The sequence below is a fragment of the Anastrepha ludens genome, chromosome 2 (genome assembly GCF_028408465.1).
Source record: "Anastrepha ludens isolate Willacy chromosome 2, idAnaLude1.1, whole genome shotgun sequence".
NCBI classification, from domain to species: domain Eukaryota; kingdom Metazoa; phylum Arthropoda; class Insecta; order Diptera; family Tephritidae; genus Anastrepha; species Anastrepha ludens.
In genome coordinates this window covers 45,192,459-45,215,058 of record NC_071498.1, presented here as the reverse complement: position 1 = coordinate 45,215,058, position 22,600 = coordinate 45,192,459, and the positions used below count along the sequence as shown (strand labels likewise).

Genomic DNA, 22,600 nt, shown 5'->3' with positions numbered 1-22,600 from the left:
TTACCATAGTCTTATCACATCCAATATCGATTTTGACACTGGCCACTCAGGCGTGTCTAGATTTTCATCCTCATCGGAACTGGCTTCACTTTCACGTCCTGAAGGTAAATCTTCATACAAACATTCTTCAATTTCCCTTTGCGTCAATGATCGTTGCATTATTGAAATAATTGCCTAAAATATTGTAAATACCAAAGAAAGTCCCACTCATAGTGACCGTATAAAAAAACAAATTCTAGGAATACTTACGTCACGGTGGTTATTGTTGCTAACCACCACTGATTATAAAAAATATTCGTAAAATAATTGAAATTTAAGCGAGAAAGCAACCACTGTGTATCAAACACACCACAAGAACTAAATTTGCACAAAAATCTAACCATAAATTGCGTTATTGAATTTATTATGAATTTTTACTTCTAGCTTTCCCAAAAACGCGCGGCCACGGATTTTTACTTTAAATTTCCTCAACACGTGGTGGGTGTATTTCTAGCTATTAGCGCCCTCTTCACTTAAAAGGGAGCAATAATCAATATTCGTGCAAAATTAAAAACATAAATGCCACCAACCGTCGTAAAAAAAATAAAAAATAGGTGGTTAGCAACGCTAACCACCGAGACGGAAAGAGTTAAATGACGAACTAGTATGATTTCTTCTCTTAAATACCAAATACCAGCATCTGAACTATAATATGGCTACTTTGGGTTTTCTCTGCAGGGTATGCACTCGTTTCTATGTTTATGCATGAGGGTTAAATATTAAAATGATTATTTGCACTTTCCAACTTAATATACACATATATATGTACATATTCCTTGTACACTTTTGCTCACATAATTAAGTCAGTTTGTCTTTTCACAATGGACGAGTTGCATTCATAGGACGTACACGCTCGTATTTGTACTATTTTATATGGAAGAAAATGCTGAACATCGTATGCAAAAAATTGTTATAAATCAACGCGTTTTCGAGCTACTCAAACTTACACTTTATTATATTAACATTGGATGGGCTAGAAAGCTGCGTACCCAGAAGTTTTTAAAAAATCTGATTAAAAGATGAAAACTTTTCATGACAATTTTTTGATATTTGTTAAGTTTTTGTGAATTTTGTACAAAGTTCAGCTTTTTGACTTGTAAATTTTTTGTTATTCAACGAACCGTGTTTTTATAAAAAAATAAGGAAAAAATTAGCATGTAAAGTATTGCGAATATTGTAAAAAAGATAAAGTGATTTAATTATCTGATCACAAGTGTACCTATACACATACTCAAATGCAAATATTATATTGGCGGACATAGGAATTTGGACATCGTAGTTTTTAGTAAATCCACAAAATTCAAGAAATTTTCTCAAGAGTTTTTAAATTTTTTCTCGTATGCAAATTTATGGCTCACTTAATTCTAATGTAGCAAAATAAAGAGAATTTGAAGTTGAATTTCCGTTTTGCATTTGAATTTATTTGGATAATTCATTTATAGTGAGATTTGAAATCCTAAAAACGAGCCGCGTAGTTGAAAACTTGCTTTAACTTTTAATAACTGTTCTGCTGACGCTTTCTGTGTTTTCTTACCTTCAAGCATTCAAGCGTTGGGCCGTTAGCAAGGAAAAAAATGTTTTTTTATGGGGAACGTTTTCATGACAGCAATACATTTTGATGTTGCCATTGTTTGCCGAGGAGCTACCGCTATTAGAAAAAAAAATTTCTATTAAATGGTGCTTCGTGGCGGTGTTTCGAAGCTTTGCATTTCCGCATGGTAGTCAAACACCAACGTCTTCGGTTATGATGTTCATCGCAAAATAATTTTATTTCGGGGCTCCTCCGGGGACTCCCTGCCACTCGCTCGATTTGCAATATTTTGTAGAAGGAGAATGAAGCTAAACAAAAGCCCTAAAAACGCTACTTACAAGTCAATCTTCGTCGATGCCTAGATAATCTTATACTTCAACGATTTCAAACATCTGGACATAACATCTGATGCCAAACTGCGCTGAAAAGCTCATGTCTAGAAAAAACTAGAAGAGCTTGACTTGAAATTAAATAAACTATATTACCTCACTGGTCGGCGCTCATGCTTATTGATCCGCCACACACAAATTGCTTATTTACAAACAGACACTAAGACCGGTGTGGATTTACGGTAGACAATTTGGAGGATGCGTTAGCCAAAACTTCATGGCCTGTATCCAACGTCTGCGGAACATAGTATATAAGGAATAGCGCCATATTATATAGGGAATAGCGACCTTAATCGGGATCTTGCCATACCAACTGTGACTAAAGTAACGAAGTAATTTGCCATAGCTCACAAACAGCTACTAAAAAATCATGTCAGCGATGGAGCATCCAGCTTAATTCGAGTGTGATTTTCCCGAACACAACGGTAGCAGGCCTTATGCAGGGCGAATAGCGAATATATTGTAAAATGCTTCTTAAAACAAGTTAAATTATCAAATAAAAATTGCTTATTAGTATCCTTTTATATGTAAGCACAGATGCGCAAACTGAAGCTTGACGGTCGTGCCATGGCAATCTATCCAAGTAGGGAGAATTGGAATGAGAGGAAAATCTATACCGAAGCTGGTGTCTCGGTTTTCAAATCTGTTTTCTCATCGGGATTTTTTATTTTTATCTATTTTCTTTATACTGCCGAATACTGCTAGTGTTTTTCAGACAGAAGTCTTTGCGATCTTGCAGGCATGCAAAATGCTTAGGGAACGTGGGGGGAGAGAGATGTTAAAATTGTTTCCGATAGACAATCGGCGTTCAGGGCTCTGACGACACCAATGCGGATCCAAACTAGTCAACACCTGTAAGGAGGAGATCAAATATTTTGGCTGTGCACTTAACTTTTCTCTGATAAGGGCTCCAGGACATAGGAGCATAGGGGGAAATAAAATTGCAGATCAGTTTGCTAGGAAGGGGACTGAATCGGTCTCAGAGACCTTCTACCCGATCACCGGCATCTCCTGACTTTTACTAAATGGCAATTGCACTACTTTTTTCTCAGGAAAGTGCAGAAAAGATGAAGCTGAATTTCTTCATGTACTAATATATTTCGAAAACCCTTTGGTCTCAATTCTATAGACGGAGTACTCAAAAAGTCCTTGGGACTCCACGCCATTCAATTTCCAAACTCTAGCTGCGTTTACTGAGGTCCACTTTCTCTGTAAATGCCTGGGTTTGGCACTTAGACAATTAAATACCATCAACCTTCTCCACTACATGAACAACTCTGGCTGGCTGTAGATATCTGTTTGAGGTCTCATAATGGCATCGAATCGGTGTTTTAGTGTTACTTGGGGTGTGCCAGAGTGGTACCCTAACCATTTCACCTCCCTACCTACCATCCTCTTATATATAATAGGTGCCATTGTACAAGGCTTCTAAACAATGTCCAAGAATAAAAAGGGAATTATGGAATGTGGCTCAAATGTTCAACTTTGTTATACGGAAATTGTCTGCATAAATTAACAGTATCTGTGTTGCCGGGTTGCGATTTGCTTTTTCCACCGAATTAACTTTACTCACCCTTAGGCTTACTAAATATTTATATAAAAATTCATTTTCTATAATTTTTTTAAATTAACATTTATTCACTTTTGTGTAGCTTCTATTGCCCCAGGTGTTGCGCCACTGTCTGCTGCTACCGCCACCTATTCGATTGGACACTCGACTACCAAATCTTCCATAATTCCACATTTGCCTTTTCACCGAAGCTTGGGTTCGCCCAGGTCGAGTAGCAGCGGCAATTAATTATACTTTTTTCCTCCTGCTGCAGCGTTTAATGCTGATTTAATTTAGAAACATTAGGACATAATTACATACAAATATTGCTACCCTCGTAATAGAACTGAGCATTGAAAGTGTGTATGTATGTATCTATGTATAAAAGCATGTCTGAATGTGTGAATTGTATTGTATGCTGCGCGTGGGCAAATGATTAGAGCATCATTTAATGAAACAAATTAAAAAAGAAATATATATACATATATCTATCCTATATACAATATATGTATCTGTAAATTTAGTTCTATCCAAACTATGTAACGGAAACTAGCCAACAATATAATATAATAATTGTTTTTATGCAATATAAGCAGAAAAGTCCTTAGCTCTAAAAAGTGCTTTCAAATTTACAAGCGCTACCGAATTTTTGCAAATTTAATTTTGCAAAATTCCATTAGAGCAATAAGAAATACATACCTACCATGCATACAACGCTAATTTAAAATAAGGTATTAAATACAAGCCTGATAATAGCAATTAAGCACAAATAAAATTGGTAAATTCGTTTGGTTCATTCTCAATTGTCAATGAGCATACACTAGTGGTCACATAACTAAGTGACTTTATCTTTTTAGAAAATCCGCAATATTTTTTATGGAATTTAATTTAATATAAAAGTAAAGTCTCATTATATAAAATAAACCTTATAAAGCAAAGTTCTAAACTTTGTACGCCACTTAGAAAATTTAACCTACAAGGTGAAGTGGAAAATAAACAAGACTGGCATCATAAAAATGTTTTTGATAGCCCCAACTTTTTATTGAGGTAGTGCGTTGGAAGTTACATCCCTACCTGACTTCCAATGAAAGCTTTGTGACATTCGGTTCAGTGGCAGTGATGTTATTGCGTCTTAAGTGTTAGTAAGTTTGTGTCATCGGTGCAAAAATGAGTTTCGAATAAATACCTAATATCAATTTTTTTTTTAAATCGGTAAAACGTTTACCGAAACATTTGAACTGATGAAAAAGAGTTTATGGCGATGATTGTCTATCTCGTTCCAGAGTTCATGAGTGGTTTACACATTTCAGAGATGGTTGTGAGGACATAAATGACAATGAACACAAATCAGTAATCACCGAAAACTCCATCGAAATTGTTCGTAAATTTATCAAAAATGAAACGAAATCATCGTTGAAATTCATGGAATCGAAGTTGAATATCTCCATAACATCGATTTATCGCATTTTAGCTGATCATTTGGGCTTACGAAAGGTCTGTATACGTTTCATTCCGCACAAGTTATCTGAGGGCCAAAAATTACTCAGAATTCAACATTCGAAAGACCTCATTAAAGAGGCGAGAAAAGACGAGAACTTCCTTAACAACATTGCAACTGGTGGTGAAACGTGGTGTTTCCAACATGAACCTGAAACTAAGCGTCAAAGTGACGACCCAAAAAATCGCGTTGATGCTCATCAGGTCAGGTCACAAGATTATCTATTAATAAAACTAATTTCTCTTGTCCGATTGATTCTAGATGAATCTCCATGGACTTGTGATGATAACCGCTAGGGACTTCTGAAGAAACGGGCTCAACAAAAACAGCGATAACTTTTAGAATTAATAATTTTTTTTGTTTTGAAATTTTGCTAAAGTCAAGTCGAAATATGATGTATTAATGCTATGTTTTTATTTTTGTAAAATACAGGAATTGACTAGCAAAAAAAAATGATTGAAAATCAAAGTGAAAGCTAGAAATCACTCAAAAATCGTGTTGGTTTTTGGCAATTTTGTTTTTATTTCATGCCATATTGAGAATTTTCTTCTACGTAAAGTAACGGCAAGTTATGCTCTTCTTAAACTATGAAAAAACAATAACAAAACTGAAAACATAAAAAACAAAGTTGTGTAAGATGTGCAAAGTTCCCTCTTTCCAGTTCGAAGCCGGCGCGACATCTTTATTAGAAGGATATTCGAACTCTCTCGAAACCGCTCAGTGGATCGGCTTTGTTGGCATTTTTGATTAATTTGTAGCTATTAGTTATTTACAGGATTATTATAGGTAAATATTTTTGGACATCAAAGAAAAAAAAATTGGAGTTCTAATTCAGGCGACAGTGGAGGCTATAATACATATTCGCCCTTTCCTACGTGTCTACGTCCATCTAAAGCCACGATCAGACATATCTAGAATTGCCTCAACAATAACCGTCCACTGGCCACGGGCAAATGTGGGAGACCATGCCAGGAAGATGAGGTGGCCGTATAACGAAAAATCAAGAATCAAGAAGAATCTAAGGAAAGAGTCTTTTACTATCTATGTGAGTGCTCAAGGGTCGGTGGTCTACGGCATAGGTCTGGTGAAATTCTCGATGGTTAACTTGAAATAAATTTCAGGAAGAAAATGCCGTCTATTTTGAGGCAGATTCATAGACAAATCTAGATGGTACGACTAATAAAAAGTAGTGTGGTGTATCAAAATGGCATATTTTGTGCTAATTAGGTCTGGGCTGTGTCACTCAGACCATAGCTCCGCCAAAACCATATACATATTATATATATAATTGGCGCGAACACCCTTTTTGGGTGTTTGGCCGAGCTCCTCCTCGTATTTGTGGTGTGCGTCTTGATGTTGTTCCACAAATGGAGGGACCTACAGTTTCAAGCCGACTCCGAACGGCAAATATTTTTATGAGGAGCTTTTTCATGGCAGAAATACACTCGGAGGCTTGCCATTGCCTGCCGAGGGGCGACCGCTATTAGAAAACTGTTTTTCTTATTTTTTAGTGTTTCACCGAGATTCGAACCTACGTTCTCTCTGTGAATTCCGAATGGTAGTCATGCACCAACCCATTCGGCTCCGGCGGCCACCACCACCATGGATCTACATAAAAATGCTTCGTAATGTCAATTAAAAAATGAGCTAGATCACCATATTTGTTGCCTTAGACCCAAGGAAATGTCTTGCAAAAGACCAACTATTGTGTCTTGCCGAAATTGTAATATAGTTAGAAGCGCCTGTTTGTCAAAAACATTTAAGGGATTAGGGGTAGTCAGAATTTTGAAAAAATTTGTTTTTTGAAATTTGTTTTAAAAAATTTCGATTTTTTTAAACAATTAATTGTCTGTTTTTTTCTCGAAAACCTGAAAAATATTTTCTAAGGCCGCCATATTGTTAATTTTGAAAACAAAGCTTCGGTCAGGCACAAGATTATCTAATAATAAAAAAATTTCTCTTGTCCGATTGATTCTAGATGAATCTCCATGGACTTGTGATGATAACCGCTAGGGACTTCTGGAGAAACGGGCTCTACACAAACAGCGATAACTTTTGTAATTATTAATTTTTTTGTTTTGAAATTTTGCTAAAGTCAAATCGAAATATGATGTATTAATGCTATGTTTTTATTTTTGTAAAATACAGGAATTGGATTTTTGCGGGCCTCTGACTACCCCTAATCCCTTAAGTAACAAAGAGCTAAGAATAACTATACATATTTCCAAAAATTTTAGGTTGCGGACCTATGCTTATTGAGGCCTTTTTGCTTCTTTTGCTTAATGCTATTACCCCCTTAAATATTTAAAATTTTTTCTTACCACCCTTTAAAGACATAATAGATGCTAATATGGGATTAGAGATATTACGTGCTTAGTCGAGCGCTTTCTCCAATTGTAGTGCACGTTTAGATGTTGTCCTATCAAAAAAGCGGGGCCTACGCTTTTATGCCGGTACTGAACGGCAGATGGTATACAGCATTTTCATAGCAGAAATATACTTGGAGGTTTGCCAAGGCTTGTCGAGAGGTGACCGTTATTGGGGTGGGACCGTTATTGAGAGGTGACAGTCGTTACCAGATTGACCTGCATTTATAGCCGGCTTATAGCGTTCGTATCAGCAGTATTCCGCAAAAGTTTATGAAAAACATTTAAGGCTGTTACAACAACATTAATAACAAAAAACAATTATTTTTATCACCTGATATTTCATGTTCTCAATAGGCATCGAACCGGTACCCACCGAATGATAGTCCCGCCCAAAGCCAATTGACTACGACTGCCGCCACACATTCATACATACACTCACCTATTCAAGCATTTATCAATAACTCCTACCGAAAATACTGCATTCGAAATGAATAAATTATACTCATATTGACATACTGGTATAAATGTGTGCATGTGTGTATGTATGCATGTGTATTGGCATATTCATTACGTTGTTTATTCAACATGTAAATTACTTTGTAAGACTGATTATTAGAATTAGTTAATAAATATCGAAATTTTCGAGTCATAAAAGCGTTTAAATTGTTGTACTGGGTTTTAGTTAAAATGAAAATTAATTGAATCAAATGGGGTTTATTATATATCATTTGATGCAAAATGTGTATAAGAGTTTATACAATATGCTGAAACATACATATATAGGTACATACCCTATGATCAAAAAGTACCGGGAAGGTGATGTTGACTGTTTTCTTCGATTGCGAAGGCGTAGTGCACCATGATTACCTTCCATCGAGGTAAACAATTTTTGGATTTTGCATGATGATAACGCGCCATGACCAAGTAAATACCAGCACCAAGTATGATATGGCACCGTGCGACTTCTTTTTGTTTCCCAAGTTGAAGTTACCACTTCGTGGAAGGAAATTTCAGTCGATAGCGGATATCAAAGAGAATGCGACGAAGGAGCTGAAGGCCATCCCTTCGTCGGCCTACCAGGAGTGCATGGAGGACTGGGTTAAACGTTGGCACATGTGTGTTGCTTCAGACGGGTCATATTTTGAAGGAGATAAAATAAATTTGCCTGAAATTTAACTCTGTTTTGTTTTATTTAAACATACCCGATACTTTCTAATCATAGGTATGTAGGTCCATAAATAAATTTCTTTGCGAGTCAGCTTACTGCTATGCACTGCTTGTCTACAAAAATTACATTGAAGTGTTGGGGCATTTGACATATACATGTATATGCAGCGTGTTAACAGAAAAAATTTAAAATATTTAAATAGCTAATAGTATGAAAGAACAACTTACTATAACTTCAAGATGATTTCTTTGAGGACCCACGCTTATCCAGACGTTCCTGCTTCTTTTGATCCGTAATATGTATTATAAAACCTCCTTAAATATTTTACAGTCTTTCTTTTACCGCCCTGTGTACAAGAGGTTCGCATTTAAAAACATATTAAGTACCTTGTTTAGGTTGGCACGTCACTTTTGCGCGCAATCTGTCAGTAGCTTACGCAAACGGTAAAAATCATAATGTTTACCTAGTTTGATAACATTTTTTTATTAACTTCGTTTTGCTAAACTCTACAATTGGATATATTATATGACCTTGACCTTCTCCTCCCAGTCATCTAATACTGGAGACTAGTCATCTAAACTTGGGCAAATACTTACATCTGTCAACTGTTTCAACTATATTAATATAGATATTTATTCTCTTTTATAGTCTTAGCATTTTATTTACCTCTCTAACACATGAAAAAAAGAAAAAAACACAAAATTGATATTATAATATAATTTATTTCATACTCCTCAAGCTAAACATTTGCACAGTATTTTATTGTCCTCCCCTAAAATTAAATATTCTCTGAAATCTTCTGGAGATTATTGTTTTTGAAAGTTGTCTCTTATAGTAAATTACTAATGCAAGGGTCGGAAGTAACCATTAAAGTGCTTCTGAAATCTGTATTAGAAAATATTCTACAATTTATTGTATGCTTCTATATTTCCTTATACCTTTGTATTTTCGATTCAACTATTGGTAAGTGAAATTAGCTATTTAAACCATGAATTAGCAAGTTAGGAACACTATTTGGCATGAAATACCTATTATAGTCACGTAAATATGATTGTCTCGCTTCTTTGAGAAGGTCTTCAAATTTAGAAACGTTAATCGTTTTACCAAATGATAATACGCCCCAGATTAACCCGCGTCAGTCTGACCAGAGGCATCGCTGTCTACACTCTTACTTCTGTGCATGCCTGAGAGTTTTTCGCAATATTTCACGTTTTTTAGGGAGTCAAATGGCTCTACCTTATTAACCTAGATATACCTATTGCACTACATTAAGTACACCTGCCGTCGGGTACTTGGGCTAAGAATTAGAGACGAAAACTTGAGTTCAAACAAGTGGCATCACAATAGGACTGCCACGATTTTTGTTCAACCCATGCATTGGCTTGCTCGTATCTGATACATTATAGTCTCTCTTATGCGGGCACCTAAGGGAGGTGTGCGCTTATGAGAAAAGTGTCAATAGAAAACAATTCAATTTTTTTTTAATGATTTGTGCGTAAGAGAGCGTTAAGAGGGAGTACACTGTACTGTTATTGTTTTGCTAACTCAGATGAATTTTTGATTTATTTTGACACAAGCGAATTTTTAACTGGTAAAATTACTTCCAAAAATTATTGGTTAATAAAAATATCATATGGTATGATTTTGATAAGTTCACGCTTGTGTCTTCAGTTTTATCAGAGACCATACATATTTTAGAGTTGAAATCTAATTCGAGTAGCTGATATCTCTACTTTTAAGTTTAGTCATAACTATGTAACTCATATTTTACTGTAATAATTTCTATTCTCTTCCAGATTTGATTAATTGACATCGGACCATTTAGTGAATTCAAGAAAAAAACACAATTGTCCTGAAACTAGGCATTCCTATATGTAGTTATATCGGGCAAGTAAAGATTTATTAAAGGTAAGCCCAATTATTATAGTATTTAGATTTGTCCATTTCACCAAATGTAAATGGAGAAATATTCCGTCCACACGATGCCTATAAAGAGAACAGAGTAAATAGTGAAAATGTTGACTACGCAGTTTTACAGCTCATTGAATTTTGGTCTAATAAAGTATAAGTTTCCAGTGACTGGCGTTAATTTTTTACAAATATTTTTGTGGGGAAAGTAGAAAGGTTTAACAGATATCTCGATATCTGGACCTTAGATGGACTTTCAGATAGCCAAATTGCTAAAAAGATTGGTCGAAGTCCAAACGTTGTGGATCTATACGTGAAAGAAGGCAAGAACTAAAAAAGCAGAACGGCGATGGCTTTAGCACCGAAGGAAACCCGCAAAAACCCTAGGATTGTATAAAATTCCGCCCTTCCAATAATAAAAATTAAAGAAATGGCAAATGTTGCAGCCAGCAAATCTATCGTTCGAAGGGTTATTCTAAAAGCACATCTGAAGCATAAAAAATGACACACAAAAAAATACCTTTGAATAAATTTCGTAAAAAACGCGACTTGGATTTTGCAAGGGGCCACATGATTTGGAGTTCTGTTACAAATAACGCTCCCGGTGAATAGATAAAAATAGTATTTAGTGGCGTAAGGAAGTTCAATCTGGATGAGCCGGTAGGATACAATAACTATTTCCTGGACTTAAGAAAGGAGGAAACGTACTTGAGTCGACATGACAGCCGTGAAAGTAGTGCTATAGTATGGGAAACATCTATAAAGCTTTTTATTTCGAGACATTTGGCCCTATTACTAGAATATTTCAACAGAAAAATTCACCTGTACACACTTCAAGTGTGGTCAAAACTTAGATGGCGTCCCAAAACGTTGAAACCTTAGCATCGTCCACGGATTCCCCAAATCTCAACATTCCTATTTTCTATTTTAAAAACTTACTGTTAGATCTTTAAAGTTCGAGGATCCATTGCCTTCTTACAACGCTAGATGCTTACTAATTAACTTAATACCTACAATATACACTGAAGAGCAAAACTGTAACAAAATGTAATACTTTCTATTTCAACACATTTTTTTTTAGACATGTTTTAACAAATCAAATATTTTTTTTGCATAACTTTATTGGCATGTATGTACTCTCTCTCTCAAACCGGTTTGGTGTCAATGCAACAACAACAACACTAGTAGCAAGCAATAATGCAAATAAAGACAAATGTTACAGTTTTGCACTCAACCCATTTTTTATTTTTTACAATAAATAAAATAAATATTAATAAGATGTCCAATACCTTTGGATTTTTTCAGCTCGTGGATACGATTGGGCATATTTCGTGTATACCTCAAGACAAAGTCAGTCGGAATAGCATCCCATACATCGCGTGTTCGCTCCCACAGCTCATTAACTCCACTGGGCGGACTTGAATATTCGGCAAGCTTCGATTTTACATGACTCCATAAATTTTCGATTGGGTTCATGTCCGGTGATTGTGGAGGCCACTTCAAGTTACGAAATTTTTGGCGTTGCATCCAATTTCGTACAACATGTGCGGTGTGCTTAGGGTCATTGTCTTGCTGAAAAAGTAAGACCCATACTTTCCACTACACCCGGCAGATTTTGTTGCAATATGGCCAGGTATTCCTCTTTCCGCATTATACCGTCTATTCGTACTAAAGGACCCAAACCATTTTTGGAAATGCAGCCCCACACCATAATGGAGCCACCACCATGTTTTACTGTCTGCTTGATGTGATGTGGCTGGACTGCATTTGGGTCTTTAACCCAATACCAGGCCCGACCATCTGACTGAAATCGATTGATTTTGGTTTCATCAGACCAAATAACCTGCAATCGTTTTGAAATTTTATGAAAAAAGGTCTTTTATAATCCATTTATAAAGACGTACCTGATCCCAATCTTCAACTGTCCAGCTTTGGTGAGCCGCAACAAAATCCCGCCTCAACCGCACATGTCTTTTTGTCAGCATTGGCTTGGTTTTCTTCTCCGCTGCCTTTAGCCCCAGTTTTGACAGGCTGCGCCTGGCTGTCCACTGACTGGCATCAATATCCAGCATCTTTAGTGCTTCTTTGGAAGTGACCGCCTTGCTGCTTGTTACCAAATTTGCCAGATGGCGGGCATCGCGGTCGCTTATCTTCCTTGGCCGGCCTCCTTTGTTACTGGGAACAGCGTCTGGTACATTTTTCCGCAGCCTTTGCACAGCCATGTGGCTCACAATTTCGAATTTTTTAGCTATTTTTCTTATAGACTCGCCCTTTTTCAGCAAATCAATTATTTGGCGTTGTACTTCCCGATTTAACATTTTGTCTTATTCACGGTCACGTTTATAATAATTAAAAATCCACCAAATATATAATTACGAGAAAAATAACGGAAAATTTGAAAATTAAGAGTGAGTGCAAAACTGTAACATTTGTCTTTATTTGCATTATTGCTTGCTACTAGTGTTGTTGTTGTTGCATTGACACCAAACCGGTTTGAGAGAGAGAGTACATACATGCCAATAAAGTTATGCAAAAAAATATTTGATTTGTTAAAACATGTCTAAAAAAAAATGTGTTGAAATAGAAAGTATTACATTTTGTTACAGTTTTGCTCTTCAATGTATATAATTGGCGCGTACACCCTTTTTGGGTGTTTGGCCGAGCTCCTCCTCCTATTTGTGGTTTGCGTCTTGATGTTGTTCCACAAATGGAGGGACCTACAGTTTCAAGCCGACTCCGAACGGCAGATATTTTTTTGTGAGGAGCTTTTTCATGGCTCTCTGAATGGCTCTCTGAATTCCCAATGGTAGTCACGCACAAACGCATTCGGCTACGGCGGCCTTATATGTATAATATTTACATAGAAATAGTACGACGTTTATGCTTTCGCTCTCATATATAATGGAGTGATGGACTATCCTTTCCTTCTTGATCGCATTTATTTTCCTATTCTTCGGAGTAATTCTAGAGGGAGTTAAAACAACTTATGCTCCTATATTAAGCGGTTTAAGGGCAATTAAATTCGTGTTCTTTGTTCTTTGGCTTCCCGGCTTCCAGTCTGAAATTATTGTGTAACTCTTAGCTATAGATAGTCTGCAGCTCTAAGTGCATAATCTGCAAGAAATGTTAATTTATGGGTTATTATTTTAGTACAGAATAAATATATTCTGACTAATTCCTCAATCTGACCTTAAACATTTTTTTCGTAATATCGAATCTCCAATTTTTAGCAGAGAAGCCAACCCTCCTAGCTTTTATATTTTGCACCCAATAATGAAAGCACCGTAAAATAGTTATGCAAATGTGTTTATTGTTTTTAAAAATATTCTCCTGGGAAGTCAATACACTTCTACATTCGCTTGAACCAATTTTCAAATCACTTTTGCCACTCCGAAACGGATTCTTCTAAAACGAGTTGTTTAAAGGCTTCAACAGCTTCTGCAGGCGTTGTAAAACGTTGACCTCGCATTTTATTTTTAATCTTAGGGAGCAAAAAGGAATCATTAGTTGCCAAATTAGGGCTGTAAGACGGATGACCCATTAATTATATCTTTTAACTGCTCCCAAAAAGGATGTAGGCGCCAGATAGATTTTTATTTGATTGCTCAAACCTTTCACGTGTGAGCCGACCCGAGAAAGCTCGCATTATCTTGGTGAAGGATGACTCGTCTTCGGCGTTTGGTTTTCCTTAATTTACCGAAAACTTCTGACAAAAAAATGCTGGTGTATCACTCAGAATTGATTTTTTAAAGGTTCTCTAGTGGTGCAGTTGTGGTACTTGCTATTGGTGTTTCGTTTTCCGATCCTATGCATAGATCCACAATTTGTCATTAGTTACGATATCATAGAAGTGCTTTGAACCACCGCGGCTGTATATCTTCAACATTTCTTAATACCAATCGATACGAGCTCTTTTTTGGGCCGCATGATTTGGCGAAAACAAATCTTCTTGACTACCAATATAGGATATATGCTGGTCGCTCTAATGCTCAAGGAGCCCTCTATCTTGCGATATGTAACATGACTATCTCGCGTTATTGATTAACGCACAGAATCGACTGTGTCGAGCACAACAACCGTTTTTGGACGGCTTTCGCAAAATTCATCCTGCAAGGATCGACAGCCACCACCAGTTGAACAATGCACTTATGTCTTGCTAATCGACATCAAAAATCGTAATAAATCATCGCACGAATATTCTCATGGGTTTATTCCATCCTTTAGTCGAGATGAATTTTTCAACTCACGAAAAATAGCTCGTAAGTGAAAACGTTATATGTAAGTTTAAGCTAAAAAAATCCAAATTTTTCTATAAAAATATCGCATTACATTTTTCGCTGGGGACCTGGACTTCGCCGATGACAAACTCTCTGACATGCAATCGAAGGCGGACAAACTAGGTGCGCTGGCACGCACTGTCGGACTGGAGGTCAACATCGCCAATACCAAGGCCATGAGAGTTAACCACAATAACGCAAGACATCCGGGTTAACGGATGCCCGGTGGAATTCGTCGAAAGCTTCTGCTACCTCGGCTGCATCATCACAGCAGATGGTAGAGCAGATGAATATGTCAAATGCAAGCTAAACAAAGCAAGGACGTCATTCGGGCGAATGCATGCAGTATGGAGGAGTTCGCAAATCTTCAGACGCACTAAACTACGAATATTCGGCTCATGCGCGAAGTCCGTTTTGTTGTACAGAAGCGAAACATCGCTGGTCTCTAAAATCATCACACAGAGGCTACAATCCTTCATCAGCAAATGCAACCGCATCATCTGCAGAATATTCTGACCAAACACCATCAGTATCGTCGCACTGTGGAGATTATCGAACGAAGAACCCATCCTTAGGCAAATCAAACACAGAAAGTGGCGATGGATAGATCACACATTAAGAAAACCACCAGATAGCACTACGAGAATGGCACTGGACTGTAACCGGCAAAGGAGCCGAGGTCCCGGTCGACCAAACAACACTTGGAGAAGTCGATGCTGCGCGAACTACCAGATGCCGACATCTCATGGGACGCTGCAAAAACAGCAGCACAGAACCATGTATGATGGAAGAGTATTGTCGAGGCCCTATGCTCCCGAGAGGAGTAAAGTGCTAAGCCAAAAAAATGAAATTTTCTCTCCTAGCCATTTGAATTTATGTATGCCAGTTTTAACTCATAATTTACATGCAGAATTGCTTTTGGTATTGCCTTGCTTTATTGACGCATTTTAATTGATTGAAAACCGCTGGCTAATAACAAATACATACGTAGTAATAATTATAATAATAAATACGAGTAGCAACACCATCGACAATTGCAGTTTCATAAATGAGCGTGAAGGCGATTTACCGCATAACGCATAAAACAGCAATGCCATTAATCTAATGGAGTTTAATTATTGTTTTAATTATTGCACTTCTCATGCATTTATTATATAACTCATACAATTGTGATGAATGAGAACTGTTTTCCTCTTAATTGTTATTAAATGTTATTTCAACTCAGCCCCAAAGATTTGCACCCACACCTGAGAACGAAAAAGCAAAAAAAAAAAAACAAACAAAGTAAAAAAAATAAGAATAAAGAAACGAAGACAAACTCAATTTAATTTAGCCCACAATCGGGCAAGGCAGTCTTAACCACTCAACATCGTCCACTTAAATTCAATTCTACTACTATTGTACTACTCGTAATTTGGCATTGTTTACCGCATTTGCGTGCAATTAAATATTGTTTTGTGCAACAATAACAACAACAACAACAGTAATAATAATAATAATGACTTTGTTGCATACAAAATTTAATTGTAGGCTACAAACAAAAAGCACAATAAAAGCTTATTTTTTTACTCTCGGCCTTCGTAAGGTCCCCTCCTGTTCGCCGTTTTCCTCCATCTACCACTTGTTGCCTGCAGCTCTTCTGTTTCGCTTTCGCTGTCCCTAAACAATGTCAAACTTTTGCAATTAAATGGCTTAAGTGTGCGTCATAGGATTGCATTCATCGTATTATGCAATTTCGCTGTGGAGGAGAGTTAGTAGCCAGGCAACAGGTGGTTGAGAGAAAAGTTTGTGTGTACGTAAATGCATATGTATGTATGTGTATGAAAGACGAATAGAGGAGGTATGTACATAATGCGACTTAGCATTAATTAAAAACTCAACTAAAAATAGCAAAAACACATAGCAACAACCGTCGAAACAATAGACGCCGTCTCGGTTCCATCGTTTAAACAAATACTTCGGGAACTTTTAATTTTATTAAAGCCGTTTCTATAACTTTTCTGGTCTCTAGGCTCTCTACGCTCCAACTTTCTTAATTAGTTTCTTCTCAGGAATAGCTCTGACTGTTGACCATTACAGAAATGGGAATTCGAGAACTTTTCTGAATTTGCATTTCCGCGTAATCTCAGGAACTACTAGGTTGTTCAATAAGTTCTGCCGTTCCATAAGAAAAACACGATTTTATGATTTGAAATATACTTTAAGTGCCTCTGAACATCACCTCACTTGTTTCAAGGTTACAATTTATGAACTCCATCCCTGAGCACAAAATATGTTTGCCAATTTTATACACCACTTGTAGATATACAACTTTTTATTAGTCGAACCCTCTAGATTTGACTTTGAATCTGCCTACGTAGTCTATTTTCTCTCCTGCAATTTCTTTCAATTTAACCATCGAGAATTCCTCCAGCATTCTATGTTGTAGAGCTCCTAAACTCACACAGATAGTGAAATACCATTTTCTTAGATTCTTCTTGATTGCAGCTTCTGCATCTTTTGTTGTACGGCCACTCCATCGTCCTGTCGTGGGGTCTCAAAGGCCAGTGGCCGGTTATTGTTGACGTAATTCTGAATATGTCTGCTCGTGGCTTTCTTAACAACTCGCCAGTTCTGGATTTATTGAAATTGGGCCACGTTTGTTTAGTTATTTTGCAGGTATCCGTATTAGTCCATTTGTCAACGGCCTGCTTCCGGAATAGCGAGGAAATCTCTCTTTTGCGCACGTCCTGCGGATAACCTATGTTTAGCGCTTCGGATTCGTTATAGGATGCCCACTATCTTGCCATTTCATTAGCTTTCTTATTTCCTTCAATGCTCCTATGGTCACTAAAGCTTTAAGTTCTTCTTTGCCTTGTCTGACGATTTTTGAATTGGTTGTAGGTAACTTCAACCCTAAGATGGTTCGATAGTTGTTGTGGATGGTTTTTCATTTTCCTGCAAGCTTCCCTTATTCCTGAGTTCTGTGGATATTTAAAGTTCAAAAAATTTATTTTTAGAACAAAGGAAAAGCCTGGAATGAGCAAGAAAAACAAAACAAGAAAAACGGATCTCACAGTGGGATATATACAATATAACCCTAACTTAATTAGCACTGTGGCTACTAGGGGTCCACAAACAATATTTATAGGGAATATTTATGATTATATTTACAAAAGCAATAACAATCTACTTCTGTGACGTCTAGAATATTTCCGTCAACCCAAAGTTTATAGTTAAACTAGAAATTTTTTAATTTATTTTTTTGCTTTCTAATTTTCGCAGCGGTTTTACTGGAGCACAGCAAAGCGCACGCTAGTCGTTTCTTTTTTCGTATGATAACTGTTAGCTAAAGTGAGAGACATAATAACAAGTTTTATCAAGTTTTGACTATATGTTTTTTCAAATTAATTTTAATATTTTTTATATATAACGTCATTCTACAACAAAAACCACACCAAGCTTTGTGTAAAAAATTTAAACATTCATCCAATTTCTACTAAAATTAGAAACATTTATTATTTTTCAGCATTAGTCTGCTGAAGTATTTAGAAGAATTCGCCAGAGATCGAATTCGGACATTTCGTCCTATGTGCATTTTCGCTGATGTTGCTTTGAAATCCTTGAAATAATAGATTGTTTGTTGTCCAACGGCTTTTGGAAGATTTTTCGCTTGATTGCACGCGTCTTGCAAAACTTATTGTTGTCGGCTATAAATAGCTTGGCCGATACCACAGCGGAACTCCAGTGATTGTTTTTTGTTTTGAAGTCGTTAAGACCCAGTAAGTGAACTTCGTTTTTAAATACTAATGTAGGAAGACATTCATGTAAGTCATCGTAGTCAACTTTCAAATAAAATTTCCTTCTGTTTTTCCTACCTTGGTATAATTTTCTTACTGATTGATTTTCTAATAGAAATTCTTGAAATTTGTCAATAAAAGTCAAGCCAATTAAGTTCTGAGCAATGTTTTATTATCGGCCTTCACAATGGTCTTCCTCGAATTTTGCATAACAAATCCGACAATCTTGGCAGTCCTCCGAAGTTATTCCGTTCAGCACTATGATTAAAATTTCATTATCTCCTGTTTTTCCAAGAGGTACCAGACTTCATTTTGGGGGAAAAAACAAAAATTGGAGTGGTTAAAGGTTGATGGCGACAAAGTTACAACGTCTTTATTTCCCCAGAAACTCTTGCCCCCTGAACGAAGAACGGATCGGCGCGTTATAGTGGTGGTAGATCCAGCCGTTCTGGGCGCGTTTGGGAGGCACACTAAAAAGGCTGTCGCTTTAAGGCGACAAACAAAGAACTGTCCTGTCCTGTAGTTGTCTGTCTGACATAGGTAAGTAGGTAAAGTGGTTAAAGTGCCAATCTGGCACTCCTCAAGTAGCACCGAAGCGCCGTTTTGATACCATTATGAGACTTCAAACAGGCAGATATCTACAGCTAGCCAGAGCTGTTGATATAGGGTGGACCATGTAAAATTTGCTTTTTGAATCGGCTATAAAAAAAAAACTAATCAATATTTTTTCAAACTTTTTTTTATTTTGAAGATTGAACATTGTCATTTATGAATGAAAAATAATATCGTTCAAATGACTACCAAAACCAAATGCCGTCCATGTCATCCTCTTCAATTTTTGGAAACAAAAACTCGTTGAGCATGTCACGGAACGCCATTCACTGTAACCGCGGCTCCTCGCTCAGTTTCGAAAAAAAATAGCCCGATGATGCCGCCAGACCAAAAACCGCACCAAACAGTGAATCGTTGTGGATGCATTTGCTTTTCTACAGTAAGGTGTGGATTTTCTGAGTCCCAAATCCGACAATTTTGCTTATTGACGTAGCCACCGATGTGAAAATGAGCTTCATCAGAAAAGATGATTTTTCGGTAGAAATGCTCATCAGCACTTTGGAAATAGGTTTTCAATATTTCCCAATTTGGTTCAAGCGTATAGCGTTCCATTTCGTAAATGTCAAACCTTTAAGTAAATTATGAACTCATTTAACATGTCATTTGTGTTACCATTCTCAAAAAAATAGGTGGTTCAAAAAGCAAACGCTATATGGCCCACCCTGTATAATGGAGAAGATTGATGGGATTAAGGTTGGCGCACTGCCCCAGGCTGTCAAAGAAAGGAGCACCCAGTGACCTTAGTCGCCGACTGTAACATATTTATGATAATTTATTTATGTCGCTGGTATCGAAAAAAAAGAAACAATATTGTTTTCTGTACCGACTTGGGCCTTGGGAGATCTTTGTTAGGCTCAGTGTTGCCAATTTAGCGACTTTGTCGCTAGAATTGGCGACTTTTGCTTGAGTCTTGGCGACAAGAAAAAAGTTTTGACGACAAAAATGATTTAGCGACTTATCTGGCGACTTTTGGAGAGCAAATCAAAACCGTTTGAGGCAATAGATAATTTTCTGTCAACTTGATTACCCGTGAATGCCCTTTACCTTCCATTCTCTAGAGTAACAATTTACTGACTATAGATAAAATAACGCCCCACCTATTGGTTGAGAATTTTGATTTTCAATCCGTCGCCATTTTTTTCAAATGAAAATTTTCGAAATTCCGAACGTACAACGATAACTACATTTATACAAATTAACAAGCAATTTCAATTTTTAATTCCAGATGATCCGTTTTTGAGTAATCGATGCGACCATGGAGGAGGAAATGCTGCACGAGATTGTTTATAACTTTTTTTTTAAATTAATATTTTTCCATAAAAATTTGGGATAACAGTCTTTAAAAAATCACTCCTAAAAAATCACTTATTTCGTTGGCTGTCACAGTGGTGACAGCGTAGCTTTTATATGCCACTTTTTCTTTACTATTCTTAAATATATTTTGTAAATCCATTTCAAGACTTTAATTAATAATAATAGAGTAAATTGTTGTATGTTTTGCCTGGTTTTATTATAAAAGCGTAATAGTTAGTATTATTAATTTTATAAATTTTCAAATATCCATTTGAGTCCAGTACTGGATCAACTTCGTAAATAACTTTTTCAACATTCCTTGAATCACTCGTACTTTCCAATGATATTTTAAAGACGTTAATGTTTTCCAGACACAAAATAACAAAGCGTTAGAAAATTTAGTAGATTTATAATCATAATAAAAAAATCAGTATTTCAGGAGATTGAAACTAACTTCCGTTGATCTCAAAATTCAGTATAGTTGGTATTACTGGTTTAATTATTATTCATCTAAAAATGTTAAGTCTGTAGGTGGCCTCTTGTGCACCTCTCAGAATGAAATTTAGGATCCGCCACTGATGGAGTTAGCGACTTTTGATATTGGCCCTAGCGACTCAGAATTATTGGCGTTGGCAACAGTGGTTAGGCTACTCCCCACCCTTTTCTATTCAATGCTGACTTCTAGATATCAGATATCAGATTTCTCGTCAGATTTTACCAAAAATTCGAGAAACACGCACTCAAGTGCTACCGGCTTCAAATTTCAACTTGAACTAAAGCGAGGACCTCTCTTTCTATATATTCGTAGCACTGGGGAACTATGGATCCAAGCGACACAGGCCAGGAGGGTACTGCTCAAAAGGTGTTCTGCTCCCTTAAACGTGTAAGAATAATTGTGAAGAATATGTATATTTTTAAATATTTTGTTCTTGTTTTAAATAAATTAATTGCTGGAGATTTAAGCTTTCAACGTAGGGAATTCCATTGAAAATTCCATAAAGTGCGGTCATAATTACAAAAAAATAATAATAATTACAAAAAAAAAAAAATACGCGCCGATTTAAATGCAAATACATCACTGACAAACCTAGAGAAAATTAGACTCCTGACTACACGTAAATTACTTGAATGCGGTTGACAGAAAAAAATGCAGTGCAATATTCCACACATGGTTGCACTTGCAACGTGCCATTAGCGTAGAGCGCAGTCAGGTCAGGCGCAACAACAACAGCAACAACAATAAAAACATAGGAGAGAGTAGAAAGAGTTAAGTGTGCGTTAATGCGACCATTTAAGGGTTAAAGTGGCGGAACAAGACCATGCAAGTAAAAATAAATAAATTATCTAATGCGCGAATGGAAGCGAGAAGGAAATTGCAATATATGCACACACACAATGGCAAATACGTACCGACGACCCACAACCACCCACACATGCGAAGAATCTTTGAAGCAGTACCGGTTTATGGCACAGTGGCAAATGTCAGTTCACCGGCAATTTGCATTCAGCAAATTTGTTCAAGTCGAAACAAAACAAAGCACTTTGCTCTGCCACAGACTGCCGCAAAAATGTGTCACATGCAAAATAGCATATGCACAAAAGCAAAACGAAAACTAAAGTGAGGAGCTTGCAAATCAAAAAACAAAACAAGAAAAAGCTAAAAACTGTAGTAACAACATCCGCATCGTACATCGTGCAACGGAAAGTGCAAAGGATGCAGTGCAATGTGAAGCATACATTTGCATTTTTCTGCGCGCCGCATTGCAGTTGTTTCGGCATTTTTTTGTAAACTTTTGTCGCTGGATTTCGGCGCCGCCTAGTCGCCAGGAATGGTGCCTCAACTGCACACAATTGGGAATGCTGCCAGGATGTGCAATAATTTGCGAGTGCATGCACAGGAAGTGGCGCTTTCATTCGTGCATTGTCCTTACCTCTTTTGTCTGAATAGGACGACCTTTAGTGCTTCCATTGGAGTGAGGAAGGGACAGGTTGAATTTAGCTGTTGGTAAATATCTCCTTCCTGTCTTAAATTTTTCGCTTGTTCGCCGATAACTTAAAGCCTACAATGTTGGCAGAAATTCTTTAAGAGAGTCTTTAAAAGTAGAAAAAAATAAAAAGCTTCTTTATGCGTATTTGAAATAATCAGTATTAGACTTACGACGTGTGGCGATTAGGTGCCAAGAATTTA

The 22,600-nt window shown here is 36.8% G+C and overlaps 1 protein-coding gene across 4 annotated transcripts in view; it reads left to right on the top strand.

The window, feature by feature from the left end:
- The window catches only part of LOC128869991 (cadherin-87A), a 290,958-nt gene that overhangs the window by 74,671 nt on the left and 193,687 nt on the right, over positions 1–22,600 (top strand). For all 4 annotated transcript variants that reach the window (XM_054112599.1, XM_054112587.1, XM_054112591.1 and 1 more), the window contains exon 2: positions 10,340–10,451. The gene's annotated coding sequence lies outside the window, so the exon portion shown is untranslated. The remainder of the gene's footprint in view (positions 1–10,339; positions 10,452–22,600) is intronic.